The sequence below is a fragment of the Argopecten irradians genome, chromosome 5 (genome assembly GCF_041381155.1).
Source record: "Argopecten irradians isolate NY chromosome 5, Ai_NY, whole genome shotgun sequence".
In the NCBI taxonomy this organism is placed as follows: domain Eukaryota; kingdom Metazoa; phylum Mollusca; class Bivalvia; order Pectinida; family Pectinidae; genus Argopecten; species Argopecten irradians.
In genome coordinates, this window is record NC_091138.1 from 48,357,324 (window position 1) to 48,373,977 (window position 16,654).

The 16,654-nt window shown below is 33.2% G+C and overlaps 1 pseudogene; it reads left to right on the top strand.

The window, feature by feature from the left end:
- Positions 1 to 838: 838 nt before the first annotated feature.
- LOC138324101 (trichohyalin-like) overlaps positions 839 to 16,654 on the top strand; it is a 61,181-nt pseudogene continuing 45,365 nt past the window's right edge.

Here is a 16,654-nt window from a genome sequence, read left to right on the forward strand (position 1 = left end):
TTATTGTTCAAATGATGAATATCAGTTATACTCCTGTCGGCGGTGGAGCATCTTTAAACTACAGTAATCAGGTCAGGGAAAATTAATTAACTTGTGTAAGCTCCATGACCGGAGGCGTTTATAATAGCTCTATATGACATTGATAGAGAGTTAAATACGGTCACTCTAGCAGGAGATGTTTGTAATTGCACGTCTTATATTGAAACTGGTGTATTCAACAGTATCTTCGCGCAAGTTAACAGTACTTAACCTATTGTTCAGGTGATCGGGATGAATATATTCATGTAACATACGTGGCAAAACCGTTTTCCCCAAATATGGGTCAGGAATCATGAAACTAACCAGAAAAAACTCATTGATTACTGTGGATAGGGTGTACTTGGTGTATTACGGGTCACAGACGCTGAGGGGTACCAGTTAGGATACAGGATAGGGTAAAAGCCATGTACCGAGTGTTCGTGCGCATACTCTCGATCGAATGCTCCTTACCGTGAAGCAGTGTATACGCAATACGACCTTCCAATAAATACCATGAGCGAGAGAAGAGTTTTCCTGAGCCTGTGGTAATTAATTTTGGCCTTATCTATAAATTAGTATCCTTGTGACCTAATTAGGATGTTGCCTCAAACCTAACATAGGATAGCACTTTATTTTGTTGGTTTTATGTGTTTACATTAAGTTAATGCATGTGACGATTATGGAATGATGAGCAGCAACCAAATAGTTTTATGGAATTAAATAATGACATTTTTAATATAGCATCTCATTGATTACTGTTCTGGTTGGTTTGTCTAAACGCTAGACACAAATTTTACATTTTGTTTATATTTCTAGACACAGTAAATTGCTGCCAAAATGGTGCTAACAGATCTTCCTTTTGAGCATGGTGCTATGATCCATAGCAGATATTCGGTATATCCGGCGCCCAGATAAGTGCTCCAGCAGGTACCAAAGATGATGAGGAAAGGGGTCGTCAAACCAAATCTTACGCTACATTCCTAAGGTAAGAATAACAAGTATTGACTATCTACATTTACCATGTTCAACCCAATAAGCGCCCAGAGTTTAAATTGAAAACTTAGAGGCGCTTAATAGTGCCAAATTTGGGCTGACATTTCACAATATTATTGTAACGAGTAGGCAATTAATCCATTTACAAAAGAAATTAAATAAAGAAATCTTCACAGTTTTCATAGCTTCAGTATATATTTAAGTCAATATAAGTGAAAATGAGGCATCAAAAAAGGGGGGTGGGTCACTTATAAGGATGGGTTGCTTAGTGGGTCAAAAGCGGTATTTGTAATATAAAGTATAAAACAAGTTTTGAAGTCTTCAGGAGCATTCCCTTATGCAATAAACAAGATAATTTTCTTCGGTAATCAATCATGTAGATTTGTGTAACTGACATTAATTGTTGAAATTCTCTCTTATTTTTCCAGAGAACAAGAAAGGAAAGTTGGTCCAGAGGGATTTCTTGATTCCAGTAAATATTCACATTCATTTGTGGTTAAAAAACAGAAACAAAAATTGCGAAAATCAGCTGACTCTGGCATTCTTAGCCGACCATCGGTCGTTTCCTTTAGTGCTCGCGTGGAGAAGGATGGAAAAGATCACAAAAAAAGGATGAAGGTTATTGAGGTTAGTATATTTAGAAAGGATGTTTTTTTTCTCTAAAAGTGCATGCTTGAATGTGTGAAGTGATATACATGTATATCAGACAGAAATAACTTGCATGATGTTACTACTGTGTTCGCTGTAATTAGCACCCCTCCCATATACCGGTAACCACCCATATAAGCGCCCCACCTCTCTTCTGGAGAAAAAAAATGAAGTTATATAAATGCCCCCCCCCCCCCTACCTTATGCTATGGATAAGCCAATGTTTTACAACTGTCTGAAGTTCTAACATCAGCATTGTATCCCAAAATATTACATGTAATTCATGTTATGGTATTTGTATAAACTTGCAAGTAATTCACATTTTGTAATGCTATGTCGCAACGCAAAGAAGGCATATACATGTTTACTGTGATTATGTGCAATGTGTACAGAAAGAGTAAAAAGTATTTATAACTGACTTTTCATTTTTTTAGAAATTTCATTTTAGTTCCTTATAAGCACCTCTCTTTGTTATGTATAGTTTTTTTAGTACCTTGGGCGCTAATTACAGCGATATGATGCATGTTTTTACAAAAGACAAATATATGGATGTTGTGAATCAGGCTGGGGACAGTTTGATAACTAACCAAATATATATTGCTTTCCTGCATCAATATTAAAAAGACACAGCAAAGATTGTTTACTGAAAAGTTAGATACATAATCAGGTAAATACTGAAATGCTTAAATGCTGTCTAATTTTTATAACAGAAATGAACTGGCAAGAAAATGAAGAATATAATCAATGATGAGAAAGTTCCTAGGATTGATGAAGTTTAATTTGTAATATTAAACTCATTCACCCCTGAAGACACATTTAGGCTCTTCTAAATCAAAGACAGGACCGGTCCATTATGAAATTTCAGGGGTGAATGAGGTTATTTCTGCTGAGCAATAGATTCAATGATTTAACCTCAAATCTGTATTTTAATTCTTTGTCATATTTTCATTTTCGTCCATCTAAAAATGATGGTATATTTGTACAATTAGTTCTATTTACTACAATATACTAATCCACCCATTTCCACAGGAAGGACAGATGTCTCTCAGGGTAATTATGTAGTTATTATACACATTTAGTAGTACACATATTATGACAGTCATAGATGAAACATGTAAAAAAAAAAAAAAAAAAATAGATAAAAAAAAAAAAAAAAAAAAAAAAAAAATATAAGTGGGCCTGGTATACTACCATGCCAATACGCTTTATTGAGGATTAAAAACAATTCTGGTAGCTTCACAATATTTCCTTTTGATTTGATTGTTTTTCTTGTTAGTCGTTACTTTAATATTTTTATTGCTCTTCAATTTCAATTAATGAAGTTTTGAATGTACTAAATATACATTGTATAGCTATGAATAGGGAAAGGAACAAGTTTATACTATACATGTATTTTGGGATAGGATATGAAAAAAGAAACATCATTTACATTTCTAATTAATTTCTCATTAAAAGCATTAATTAAATTTCTAATTGATTTCTCATTAGTCTTTCTCTTTATGGGTTTACTGACCTATATGTTATCATATTTATAGTAGCTGGTGGCTAACCTTGTAAAAAAATACATATAATGTCCTCATGCTAAACAGGACTTATGACTTTAGGATTTAGGATCTAGATTTCAGCCAAAATGACGCTCAATTAGTTTCACAAAGTATAAATTAAGTTGTGATTATGAAATCTACCTGGTTTTATAGACAGATAATGGTGTATATGATCTAATTTTAGAAATATTGACAAAAATCTTCAATATTCTACAAGATCTACAAGATATAGTCAAACCTGTCTATAAAGACCTCCAATGGGACAAAGAACAAGTGGTCTTTATAACTAGGTGGTCTTTATAAGCAGGTCAAATTATGGGACTGTGAAAAAGTGGTCATAATAAACAGGTGGTCATTATACAGAGGTGGTCACTAAGGCAGGTTTGACTGTGTACTCATTTTAGCATAAGGAATTTTTTTTATTTTTTTTTGTATTTTTTTTTTTATTTTTCAAGTTTCCATTAAACGTATATCATAACATAACATATATGACACAGCATAAGGAAATATAGGTACAGTAGTTTTGGAGGTAAATTGGTACACAAGGTGCAAGAGTCTTGCTATTTTAAATTACATTTTACTATGTGTACTAGTTGCAGTCATACATGTATACTAATCGTAGAATATCTAATGTTGTAGCTAATTAACATTTAACAATGTAGAAATATTAATTGTGTCTGGAAATTGCACGGTGTTTATAACAGATCAATATGAAAACCTATCCTATAACATTATTCAAATTGCAGCTGTTTATGTCATTACAAAGTAATAAACCTTAAGTTTGTAACCCTTCGTAAACGACGCAACTTTTTCTGTCACCCTGTACAAACTGAACTTACAACTGAATGAAATTAATTCCCCCTTTTCCCAATACAACTGTACATAGATTTCAATATAGACCTTGCTTTTGAATGAATTTTAATGAAATGTTCAAGTAAAGATTTATATTGTACATTTACATTGAGTTCTCATAATTTTGTAATTCTTCAAAAAGTGGTTTTGAAAACAACAAAGTTATTTAATCAATTTATTTTATAATAATTTCATAGGAAATTAAAATGTTTTAAGTGCACGTAAAAAATCTAGTGATTGTATTTTAGATTTATTATCTGTTTATTTACTTGTATAACCCTGTTTTATTGACAATTTAAACCATTTTGTTATTTGTATTTAAGCTAGAATAGGGGAAATAGAGGTAAATCCTGTAAATCGCTAATAGTCATATAGTTCTGCTTGGATTTTAACCAAATTTGGCCAGAAACATCCTTGGGGTTAACAGAATTTGTATAAATTTTGGCTTTGACCCTCTGGGAAATTTGACAAAAGCAATTGGGAAACATAGCCAGAAAGAGTGGGGCCTAATAGGGGAATTCAGAAAAGAAGCAATGAACTTGAATTCAGAACATTCCTAGGCATTACAAACCAGGGTGAGCGATACAGGCCCCCTGGGCCTCTTGTTTTGTATTTTTCAAGTTTCCATTAAACGTATATCATAACATAACATATATGACACAGCATAAGGAAATATAGGTACAGTAGTTTTGGAGGTAAATTGGTACACAAGGTGCAAGAGTCTTGCTATTTTAAATTACATTTTACTATGTGTACTAGTTGCAGTCATACATGTATACTAATCGTAGAATATCTAATGTTGTAGCTAATTAACATTTAACAATGTAGAAATATTAATTGTGTCTGGAAATTGCACGGTGTTTATAACAGATCAATATGAAAACCTATCCTATAACATTATTCAAATTGCAGCTGTTTATGTCATTACAAAGTAATAAACCTTAAGTTTGTAACCCTTCGTAAACGACGCAACTTTTTCTGTCACCCTGTACAAACTGAACTTACAACTGAATGAAATTAATTCCCCCTTTTCCCAATACAACTGTACATAGATTTCAATATAGACCTTGCTTTTGAATGAATTTTAATGAAATGTTCAAGTAAAGATTTATATTGTACATTTACATTGAGTTCTCATAATTTTATAATTCTGCAAAAAGTGGTTTTGAAAACAACAAAGTTATTTAATCAATTTATTTTATAATAATTTCATAGGAAATTAAAATGTTTTAAGTGCACGTAAAAAATCTAGTGATTGTATTTTAGATTTATTATCTGTTTATTTACTTGTATAACCCTGTTTTATTGACAATTTAAACCATTTTGTTATTTGTATTTAAGCTAGAATAAGATTGTTATATATCCTACTACAAATTTATCTATATTTATTTACAGGTTACATGCAATTAATAGAGTATACCATTCCGTAACATCTTTATTTGTATTGCCATTTAATTTTGCGTGTTTATGTTACAAATTAAAATTATTCATTTTATATTTCTGAATTTCAGAAACCTTTGAGAGTGACATATCTTTGATATTTTGAAGGTTTTTAGATTGATTGTTTTCTGAAATACTGACAAAAGCAATTGGGAAAACAGCCTATTATGAAAACTTTTGTTTATTAGATTTTAGTTATAATATCTTTTGTAAATTGGAAAATAAAAGATTATGGAAATAGAAATTGGATTAAGCTGACAATGAAGAGTTTTCAAGAAACTTTTGAACTGATATTTCCATGAAACATACAGATTTCAAGCAATTTTCTAAATTCACTGATCCATCCAAATTCTCAAAATTTAATACCTCTCAAAATTGACAAAAATCATGGTTTTACTTATTACAGCCTGTCATGAGAATGACGCTTTCAATGTAATTCGCGAAAATAAACTCCATCTGATAAGTTCCAAAGAGTAAATCGTGAATCTTTTGATACAGTAATATATTTAGTACTATATGTAATTTGTTTACTTTTTAGGATCACATGTGGCAACATAAACAAGAAGAGAGAGAACTGAAGCGTGTTGAAGGGGACATTATTAAAAATCAGCGAGCCGTTCGTCACACTCTTAGAGACTTTGAAAATGGTAAGTGGTAACATCGGAATTTGATAAAGATAAACTTCATTTATTTTACATCAATTGCAAAACAAATTGTACAACTTATGAATCACTTTCGATGGCCCAGATGTAAGCATGCCAGATCTTAGAGTTGGAGGAAACCAGAGTACCTGGAGAAAACCTGGCAGGTGACCCCTGACCTTTTCATCATCACTTGTCATTTTGATGCCATTGTCAGGAACTGAGGAGCCCATCTGCTTTGTTTTGCTTCTTGCTTTCAATTTTTTCCAAGTTTCTGGTGGAAGCATATATGTATCTTATAAATATTTTTGATTTTATCACAGCTTTATTTCTAAAATCAACAAAATATCATACTATTTTGGAACTGTGTCCATTTCGTGTATTTTTCATGAACTTGAATAATGCCTCCTTCAGTACATTCAGTACTTTGATTTTTCACAGCTATCAACAAGAAGAGAATGCAGGAAGAAAAGAAGCTCAATCAAGGCCTTGAGGTTTACACAAAGATCAGGCGCGACTTTGTACATAAAAAGGAAGAGGTATGGTCAACAGGGTGGTTTGTTTGTGACAATGAATATGGGGGTATTTGGTTTAAATTTGACTTAAGTATAGATGTAAGATGATTTAGGGTTGAGTCTCGGTAGGGATGATACAGGAAAGACGGAGTAAATAGGATTGTTGTTCATAGATAGTGTCTTATAAAAATACCATATTCGCCGTAATTAGCACCCAGGGTACTTTGGGGAAAAAAATGGTAACAAGAAAGGGGGGGGGGGGCTTATTAAGCAATAAAAATTTAAGTTGAAAACTATACACAAAATCAGCCAGATTGAGCTTTTTTATACTACTCATGATAGTGCATTGATAATCTCTCACAGTAAACATGCTTATGTCTTCTTTTTCTTTAAATTGAGACATAAATTTACGTCGTGATTTACATGTGAAAGACTCCTTTATACACTTACCATAACATGGATTTCATATAATATGGGATACAATGCCTATGTTTTAAGTATTACACAGTTATAAAACATCATTTAATCCATTGGATGGGGGCGTTTATATAACTTCAATTTCTTCTCCAGAAGGGGGGAGGGGCGCTTATTAAGGGAAGGGGCGCTACTTACGGTGAATATGGTATGGGTGTTATGTACCTGCATATGAGATTGTTGGTTAGGCAATGAAGTAAGGATGAAATTTCAAAAGTTTTGTAGTTATGGTACGTAAAAATAATTTTTGATATTTTAGATTGACTACATAGTAGAAAATAATGCTGCATGGTTTTGCTTACAATAGACACAATATTCTAAAGAAATGATTTAATTATAAAGTTTTATGTGGGTATTGTTTAAATTGTTCTCTGCAGTCCTCAAGTTATAAGGCTTTAATATCAAATTTGATATACATTTTGTATTTAAAAACAATGTGTTAATTGCATGTATCATACAACATCTTTGAATTGATTTTGATGTATTCTACACTGTCCCTAAATGTAACACTGTCACATGTGATTCAAGTTAAGCATTTGAATTCATGAAGAAATTCTGAAAATCTCTCTACAGCTAACAAAACAGAGAATAGAAAAAAATTGCCCTGAGAGATCAGGAGGCTAAGAGAGAGGGTAGAAAAATAGCCATAAGAGAGTAAGTCTGGAGGCATTAACTTAAGTACGCTGCCACAATCACACGTGTAGACATCTTCACTGGTCTTCTTTACAAAGTCAGAGATTTCTGTAACCCTGTCTAGATGCCAAATCATTTCTGCAATATTTATTTATTTTAGAATTCAAATTATTTCTTTGACTCATAAAATAGTATGTGGTGGCGTAGTGGGTAAGGTGTTGGACATTTTACCATAAGCTCATTGCACCATAAAAGTAGACGGTAGCCCAGACGTGTAACATGTAACCCTCGGGGTTGCTCATTCAAGGACCCCAATTGTGGGTCAGTTATCGATACATGTACAGTCGAACCTGTCTATAACGACCACTGAAGGGGAGACAGAAAAACGGTCACTATAGACAGGTTGCCTTTATAGACAGGTTGGGGCTTTCGTAAAGAAGAAGAACGTAAAATTTATAGGCCTAATTTGAAATAGCTTAAGTACAGGCCATTTCTTAGTAATAAAACCATGCTAAATATCGACAATGAATAACTGAACACATTAAATAAATCGGCATGTTTTATTTTGCTTACCGTATCATCCGAGTTGTGGCTTCAAAATCACCCTTTACGAGTGATCTTTTCGGGCACATGGCGTTCGCGACCAAACAAAATTTCAGTCTTTGATATGCATAAACGGTCGTTAAATCTTCCATCCTTAAGTTGGCAACCAAATTTGTAGCTCAAATGTTACGACCGCTAGGTTATAAAAAAACAGTACTGTATAAACAATTCATAGCTTGGGCTGCCATTTGCTAACAAAGGGAGTTAATTACCGGAAGTAGGTCAAAGGGACGCTACTACACACACACTGTACTCGGTACTCGAAAAGTCGATCTCAGCGACCAGTCGTTATACAACTTTGACGGGGCTAAAACGACCGGTCGTTAGCCACATTAGACAGGTGGTCGTTATGCACAGTGCCATTATAGAGTAAAAACGCACGGGGAGTCTAAAAACTGGTCGTTATAGACAGGCGGTCGTTATATACAGGCGGTCGTTAGAGCAGGTTTGACTGTATTGGTTGAAGGTTTATTGGTTTAAAAAAGGAACTTGGCTTTCTCACATTGCTAAAATTTGATAGTGTCCTTAACTTGTCATAACTGTCAATAAAGGAAAGTAAACAAGTGAAATAAGACATTTAAAAACAATTTGGAGTAAAGCTTGGTTGCAGAATTGAAGCTAGTTGACAGAAATCTCTGACTGTATGTGTTAAAAGTTGCCAATGAAACACCAACAAACCGTGACTATCAGTTTGAAATGTGAGTTTAAATTAGAAAATAAAACAATGAAAGTATATTTTTGGAACTGGAAAACTGTGTACGTACAATTTTACTATGTGATGAGATAAAAAGAAAATGAATTTTGCTTTTATAATATAATATTTTGGATCAAATTTTGCTTGTTTGGTATTTGTGTAAAAAACAGGGTCATTACATTGCTCTCTGTCACAGTTTGGTTGGTGCCTGGTTTCACTTTAACCATTAACTTGCATATAATGCACACAGTGTTTTGATGAGTCCACTAAAATTTTGAAAATTCACTTCTTAAGGATTTCTTCTATATGAAGTTTAAACTATATTTTTATTTCATAAAAGTTTTCCTTACATCACTTAATTGTTTCTGTCATGACATCATTATAGATTAAATACTGCTTGGCACAGCCGATGAAAGTCACTCCATGTTATATTACACTAGTTTCATATCCATTCGACGGCCGGTAGGATTTGAACTTGACTCAATTTTGATAGTAGGTTATAACAAATGCCATCTATGAAAGCAGTTTGCATCAAGATTTCGGTTTGATGCCGTTTTCACAATGATAACAAGCAAATATAGTCACCAGAAGTCTCCTAAAGGTCACCACGCACGGGTCATGGGAGGCAGAAACCTGCCCGTGGGACTTGGTGTGTTTTTTTAAATCGGTGCTATTTTCCCCTTCCCTTTCCCTTTATCAATATTTTCTCTTACTTTGATATCTCTTCAATCGTTTAAGACTATCTGCATGTCTGTATCTTGATAATTAAACTCACAACGACAGGTTTCCGTGCACACACTAAAATCCGGATTTCAGACCTCAATTTTTGACTTATTTGGGCATGTTCAAAGGTGATTTGTGACGTCACTAATGCAATGACCGAATCGATATTGACATGCTATATAGGGATGAACATCTTCTTTTCAAAAATCTAGTATTTAGTTTTCAAGGGTCTCAGTGGGTCTCCAGAAGGGTGCATGAAATGGGGCAAATGAATAATTACGCATAAATACATTACTGGCCGTCCAAAGGATATGCAAAAATTTTACATGGACAAAATCACTGGATATGAGACAGATTATGTGATAAATTAATTAAAAAATTTACATTATTGAAAGAGTACAGAGAAAAATACAAAGAAAAGTCAGAATGCACAAATTGCACATTAATTTCTTTATTGGTTGCTCATCAAAACATTACAACTGTCATTTTACTCGTTGCTACTAACCAGCACTACTAACTTTCTCAGTAGTTTATACACAAATGACATACTGTAAAATATATATTTTGTGGTAATTTATTTTCACATTATCCTGGCTATATTGAAATGTTTAGAGGCTGCAATTTTGGTCACCTGTCATGACGACACAATGGATTTTTTACTTATTTTTTAATTTTGATTTTTGTTTGCAATAATGTATGTGAAAATAAGATTCCATTTAAATTAGATTCTTTACAGTATGTCACAGATTGCTGATTTTTTAGTGTCCATTTGTTATGAGTAACGAGGTATTTCCCGTTTCAGTTGACAAAGACTCGGATACAACAAGCCATATCTTCCGAACACAATACAAAATGGCAGGGCAGAAAAAATGAAGTTCAGCAGTAAGTTTGGATGAAACAGAATTCACCAAACTTTTGTCAGACACAACAAAATTACTAGAAATTTGACTGAATTCTCTTACAAAGAAGGTTATTCAGTCAAATAACGTAGCTCTCTTGTTGTATCCAAATGTTTGAGATGTCTTTTGGTGAATTTGGAGCCATATTGTAATTAGAAATTCAGATGTTCTCCCAATGTTTTGTTTAAAATATGATTTTTACACAGTACCTGTCCAAACAATTACAAAATAGTATGTGTATATTCAAATATTATGAAGGTTCATCTAAACTTCATTCAAATTATTTAATTTTATACTGAGATACATATACATGTAGTTATAAGTCTTATTTGGAAGAACAGATGAAATAGCTGCCATATAATTACATATGGTATAGAGTGTTAGGGGAAGGGGGTGTCATTTTACTATGACCATAGTATTTTGGACCCCTCCCCTACCCCCAGAACTTTCCTCGCCTAGGCATAAGTCTCCAAACTTCACTATTGGTCTACTTGGTAGATATATCATGAACGAGAAATAACCTAACAGATTAAAATAGTGATGACTTTACCATGCAGAAGAGCGGGGGTGGTGAAGGGGTGTTCATTCCATCATAATGGTATATTGACCCGAGCTTAGTTAGTATACCATAATTCAAAATACCATATTGCACAGTTAATTTGAAAATATTTCAATTAGTTTTATGAAATCTTCTAATTTTGTTACATATTAACACTTTTTGAAAAAAAAACTTTCTTTCTTTCTTCATCTTAATAATTATTTTGATACATCTATATCTACATGATTTAATCAAAGTTCTTGTATCATTTACATCTACATATAATTTAAGTTCTATAGTAGCCTATTTTTATCTACATTACCTATTACTTTTGCTTTCAAACCTTTTAGCTTTTTGCTATTAGATCAGACGCTTCGATCTTGATTACAGTTTTTATATATCGTTATAAAATTTCGTCAGCTTCTAAGTGCATTTATTTTCTGATTTATCATATTATACAATGTATATCAATATTGTAGGCTAGAGACATATATACATCATACTATATAAATGGTCGGCTATTTTCTTTTTGTTATCAAGAGGCTTATAGTTATAATACTTATACAAATTTGTACCAGGCTACATAATGTATTAAAACAATAGACTTCAGGGAAAAAAAATCTTTGTTTTTTGTTTTTTTTAAGCTGTTGAATGATAACATGTTTTTAATTTCAGTTTTGTTGAAATGAGTATTTTGTCTTTTTATCTGTTTTGTGGTTAATTTTGGGAAAAGGAAAATTGTTTTTGGTTTCATTTCACAATTGTGAATCAATGGGTTTTTTTCTGATGTGTGAAAGTTTGAAAATATTCAAAAGGATATTTTCATAGTTTTATTCCACACATTTATTGGTGGTATTTGATCTTTTTTTTTTTGAAAGAATGTTATTTTTTAAATCATTCTGAGGCTAGAGAAGTGTGAGCATTTATAACAAATGTTTGTACAATTTTTTTAACTTGAACACCATTATTTGAAAACATTATCCTTTCATTATTCATCTACTTGAAAGTACACATCATATTAAAATTTTTGAGGATAAATCTTTCAGGCATGAAAATGATAAATATTATTTTAAATAGAAGGTGATCTTATGTGATAGACAATTTTTGTGAATTTATATTATAGGTTGTTAGATTACATGAAACAATTACTATTTAACTTCAACACAATTATCTCAAATAAATACCTAGATGTCCCCAAATTTCGCTGACATTATATGACCGCGAAAATCATCAGAACAACCCTCTACTTCGTAGGTCTGATCTTGCTCGTGAATATCGTTCCAAAATGAGTGAGATGGAACTCAAGAGGATTGAGGTGATGCGAATGAATCAGGAATTTGAATCCAAAATGAGACAGAAAGAAGTAAGCATGGGTATAAATAATTAATTGATCTGTATAATTAATTGCAGACAAAAAAGGTAACCCTGGCCTAGAAGTGTATCAGATACCATATTCATAAACTGTACTTTATAATACATAATGTTTAATTTTTAATTTGATTGTCATGATAAATATGTATGTTAAAAGTTTACATTTCATTAAAAATAGATATGTATATTTTGATGCAAATTTATATACTGTATTCAATCCAATATTAGCAGCCAGGAACCTTAAAGATGCTCAACCGCCGACAGAGCATAAATGATATTCATTATTTGAACAATAATTGGTGTTTAATCGTGTATATATATGTCTAATTAACACAAAAAATAATATAAAATAATTTATTTTGACTTTGGTGCATGCGCAATCAGTACTTCATTCCATATAGGATATAGTGACACAGAATTTTTTCGGGATGCAATTAATTATTTTTCATATTTTTTAACTTTAAGTAAAATTAAAAGCTCAAACGATGGTGGTAATGGTGTAAAATAAGCAACTTTTGTTACTGAAGAAAAATACTAAATCGTCTGCTCCTGTTTGTGATAGTGAAAAAATACCATTTGTCAGCGGTGGAGCATCTTTAAATAACTGAAGGAAATTCAATAAAGAAACTGTTGGTTGTTATATTTTGGGCATGCAATAATACATTGAGGTAAGTAAAATTGAGGCTTTAAAACAGGGAGAGGTGCTAATAGGGACAGGGGTGCTTACTGGGTTGAAAACAGTAAAAAGAGTTTTTTACTGCCTTGACAGAATTGTGTATCATTTCAGGAAGAACAACTCAAGTTACAAAACGAATTGGCTGAATTGACCATTAGTTTAAACATGGAATCTCAAAAGGGCAGAGTAATGCGATTTGATGCTGAAAAGTAAGTTTTAGTGGATATAGTTTGCATTTACTATCAGAATAATTTTCGTGTACGTAGTCATCCTGCCGAAAGAGCACAACAAAGTATGTATGTGAGTTGGGGAAAAAAATGTTGTTTTCATTTGATGTTGCTAGGTGTAGAAAATTAATTTGATCTGAAGTATATGTTGAGTATAGGTCACTAAAATATGACCTCTTATGGGATGTTGTCAGATCTTCTACGGAGTTAATAAAGTAAATAAAGTACATTCGACCAGATACATTAATGTTTGTTTCTAATTATATAATTATACTATTATTATACTATCATCGCGATTTATTTTGTTACACCTGGATTGGGTGCCGTTGGCTGACCACTTAATGCAGCTTCAACTGTGCTATACAATAATGAGGTCAGCTTTGCTTTTTGTGTTATTACTATGACAAGTTTATCATTAAATCAATGTCATTTATTTTCTTTTCAGAGAGAGAAAAAAGAATCAAACGAATAAAATTCAAGAGAATTTACAAGGAGTAGAAAGTGTTAAGAATAAGTTAATGTAAGTATCATGTACAATGATATATACTTCAAATGTATATGTCAGTTTTCATTTTAATGTGAAAAAAAAAATCATAGCAGATAAAGTAAAACCCATTTAACTCAAACTATGCGGTTTCAAGGAATACAGAGTATTTGTGTCATTAGAGAATGGTTATCGACTATCAGAAAAAGGTCCATTGGTCTCAATCTTTGACAAACATAACATATTTATTGTCAGTGACGTTTAAATTATGGTGATTATCAGTATTTAAACTAGCGTTGAAACTGATTTTCAGTCGTTATACTAATGTGAAATATATATTCTACGGAAATGCATGTTGTAAAATTCTGAAGGTACATGTGAACCAAATGTAAATGTATACCATACAGTGCACGATGTCGGTAAAAAATATTCATTTATCATATATCTTTTTAAAAATAAATACACAAGCACTGTCAAATTGCTAACCAAAGACGCTAAAATTGCTAACAAGGGACGCGCTAAAATTAGACGTTTACAATACTTCAATACTGTCAAGCTTTATCTTGAATTAATTGAACATATTGTTTTCCAATTTTATCTTTATTCAGGAGAAGTGATGGCGATACAAAAGCTGCTGAAATGAATAAACGTAAATTAAGTGCTGATTTATCACTAACCAAGTCCCACCTAGATATCAAGAAAAGAGACGGTGAGTACTGAAATATTATACTTTCTTTCATATGTACGAGTGTAATACTGGCTGGTCTAGGGCAATACACTCATGTCGCCTGAGGCTGTATTTTTATATTATACCCATGCAATAAAACCTTGTGACGTCACGGCGTCAGCAAAATTTCTATTTCCTCGGTAAAATTTTAACATTTTTTTCACAAACTTGACTGGTTTTACTATTAAAGATGCAAACAACGGAATTTTTGTCGAAAATATCACGTAAATATTCTTGAATGGAAAGTTGAATATCAGTCATGTATTTCTTCGAATTTATTTCAAAATGGCGGGATATTATAGTTGTAAAATTGCAATAAAACGTCGAGGTATGAAAGAAAAATACTCTTTCATAAGTGGATATGAAGGGATATTCTACCCTCGGGATCACAAAATGTTGCAAATCCCTCAGCAAGCCATGGGTTTTACTACATTTTGTGACCCTCGGGTAGACTATCCATATCCTTCATATCCACATACGAAAGAGTCTTATAGTAAAGTACATGTACTTTAATTTTCAGGGTGTATAATTTAGCGATTTGCTGTTTTGAACTTATTTGCTTTTTTAGCTTCCTTACATATTGATTCAATTCAATGAATGTTTTGAATTTTTTTTTTTTTTTTAATTATAAATTTTGATTAAAAAATTCTAATAATTTGCTATCTTTTCCAGAACAGCGACACTTAACAGACACACAGTTCCGATTAGATGATAATTCAAATATACAGCGACAGTTAAATGAGGCAGCCTTCCACGCTAATCTCGACATGAAGGCACGACAGATTGACCAGAAACTAGAAGTAAGTACCACATATTGAACTTTGTTGATTATATATTAGAAGGGAGGTAACTCTGCAAACACTATTTGTTTACATCCCTCTCAATAAAGTGACGCAGTTGTCTTTCTTTACCTTAATGGTTACTATGTTCTAGTCGCTGACAGATAAAAAATATTTGGTCTTCTCAACCTTCCCACTCCCATTCCCAAACAAAAAAACAAAAAACAAAAAAGATCTCCTCCCCCGCCAGCAGCCCCCACTATTCAAGAAAGACATGGTCCCTTTGCTAACGTCCTATAATCATGACCCCTTCCACCAGCCCCACCTTTCACTGCAACTAACTTTCCGCAACCTCTATGTAATCATGGTCCCTCCCACCAGCCCCCACCATTCAGTTAAATGACCCCCTCCCCTCCTCTTTATAATCATGGTCCATCCCCCAGCTCCCTCCATTCAATAAAGAGGGCCCCTCCCCCTCCTATTTATAATCATGGCCCCTCCCTCCAGCCCCCACCATTCAATAAAATGACCCCCTCCCCACCTCTATATCATTGTGGCCCTACCCCCAGCCCAACCATTCAATAAAGATGACCTCTCCCCCTCCCCGACCTCTATATATTATCCTGGCCTATTCCACCAGCCCTCGCCATTCAATAAAGATGACTGCTCCTCCTTCCCCCTCCCCAACCTCTATTTAATCATGGTCCATTCCCCAGCACCCACCATTCAATAAAGATAGCCTCTCCCCCACCTCTATATAATCCTGGTACCTTTCCCAGCCCCCACCATTCAATAAAGATAGCCTCTCCCCAACCTCTATATAATCCTGGTACCTTTCCCAGCCCCCACCATTCAATAAAGATAGCCTCTCCCCAACCTCTATATAATCCTGGTACCTTTCCCAGCCCCCACCATTTAATAAAAAGGGGCCCTTTCGACCTCTTTATAATCATGCCCCTCCCACCAGCCCCCACCTTTCAATAAAAATAGCCCCTTCCCCACCTCTATATAATCATGGTACCTTCCCCAGCCCCCACCATTCAATAAATATGTCCCTCCCCAAACCTGAAGTAACCATATGGCCTCTTCCAACCCTTTTTCTTTACTTTCTGTATGTTTCTGTCACCTTAATTCACCATTTCGATCACCTTGTCCCCTTTACATAAAACAACTAT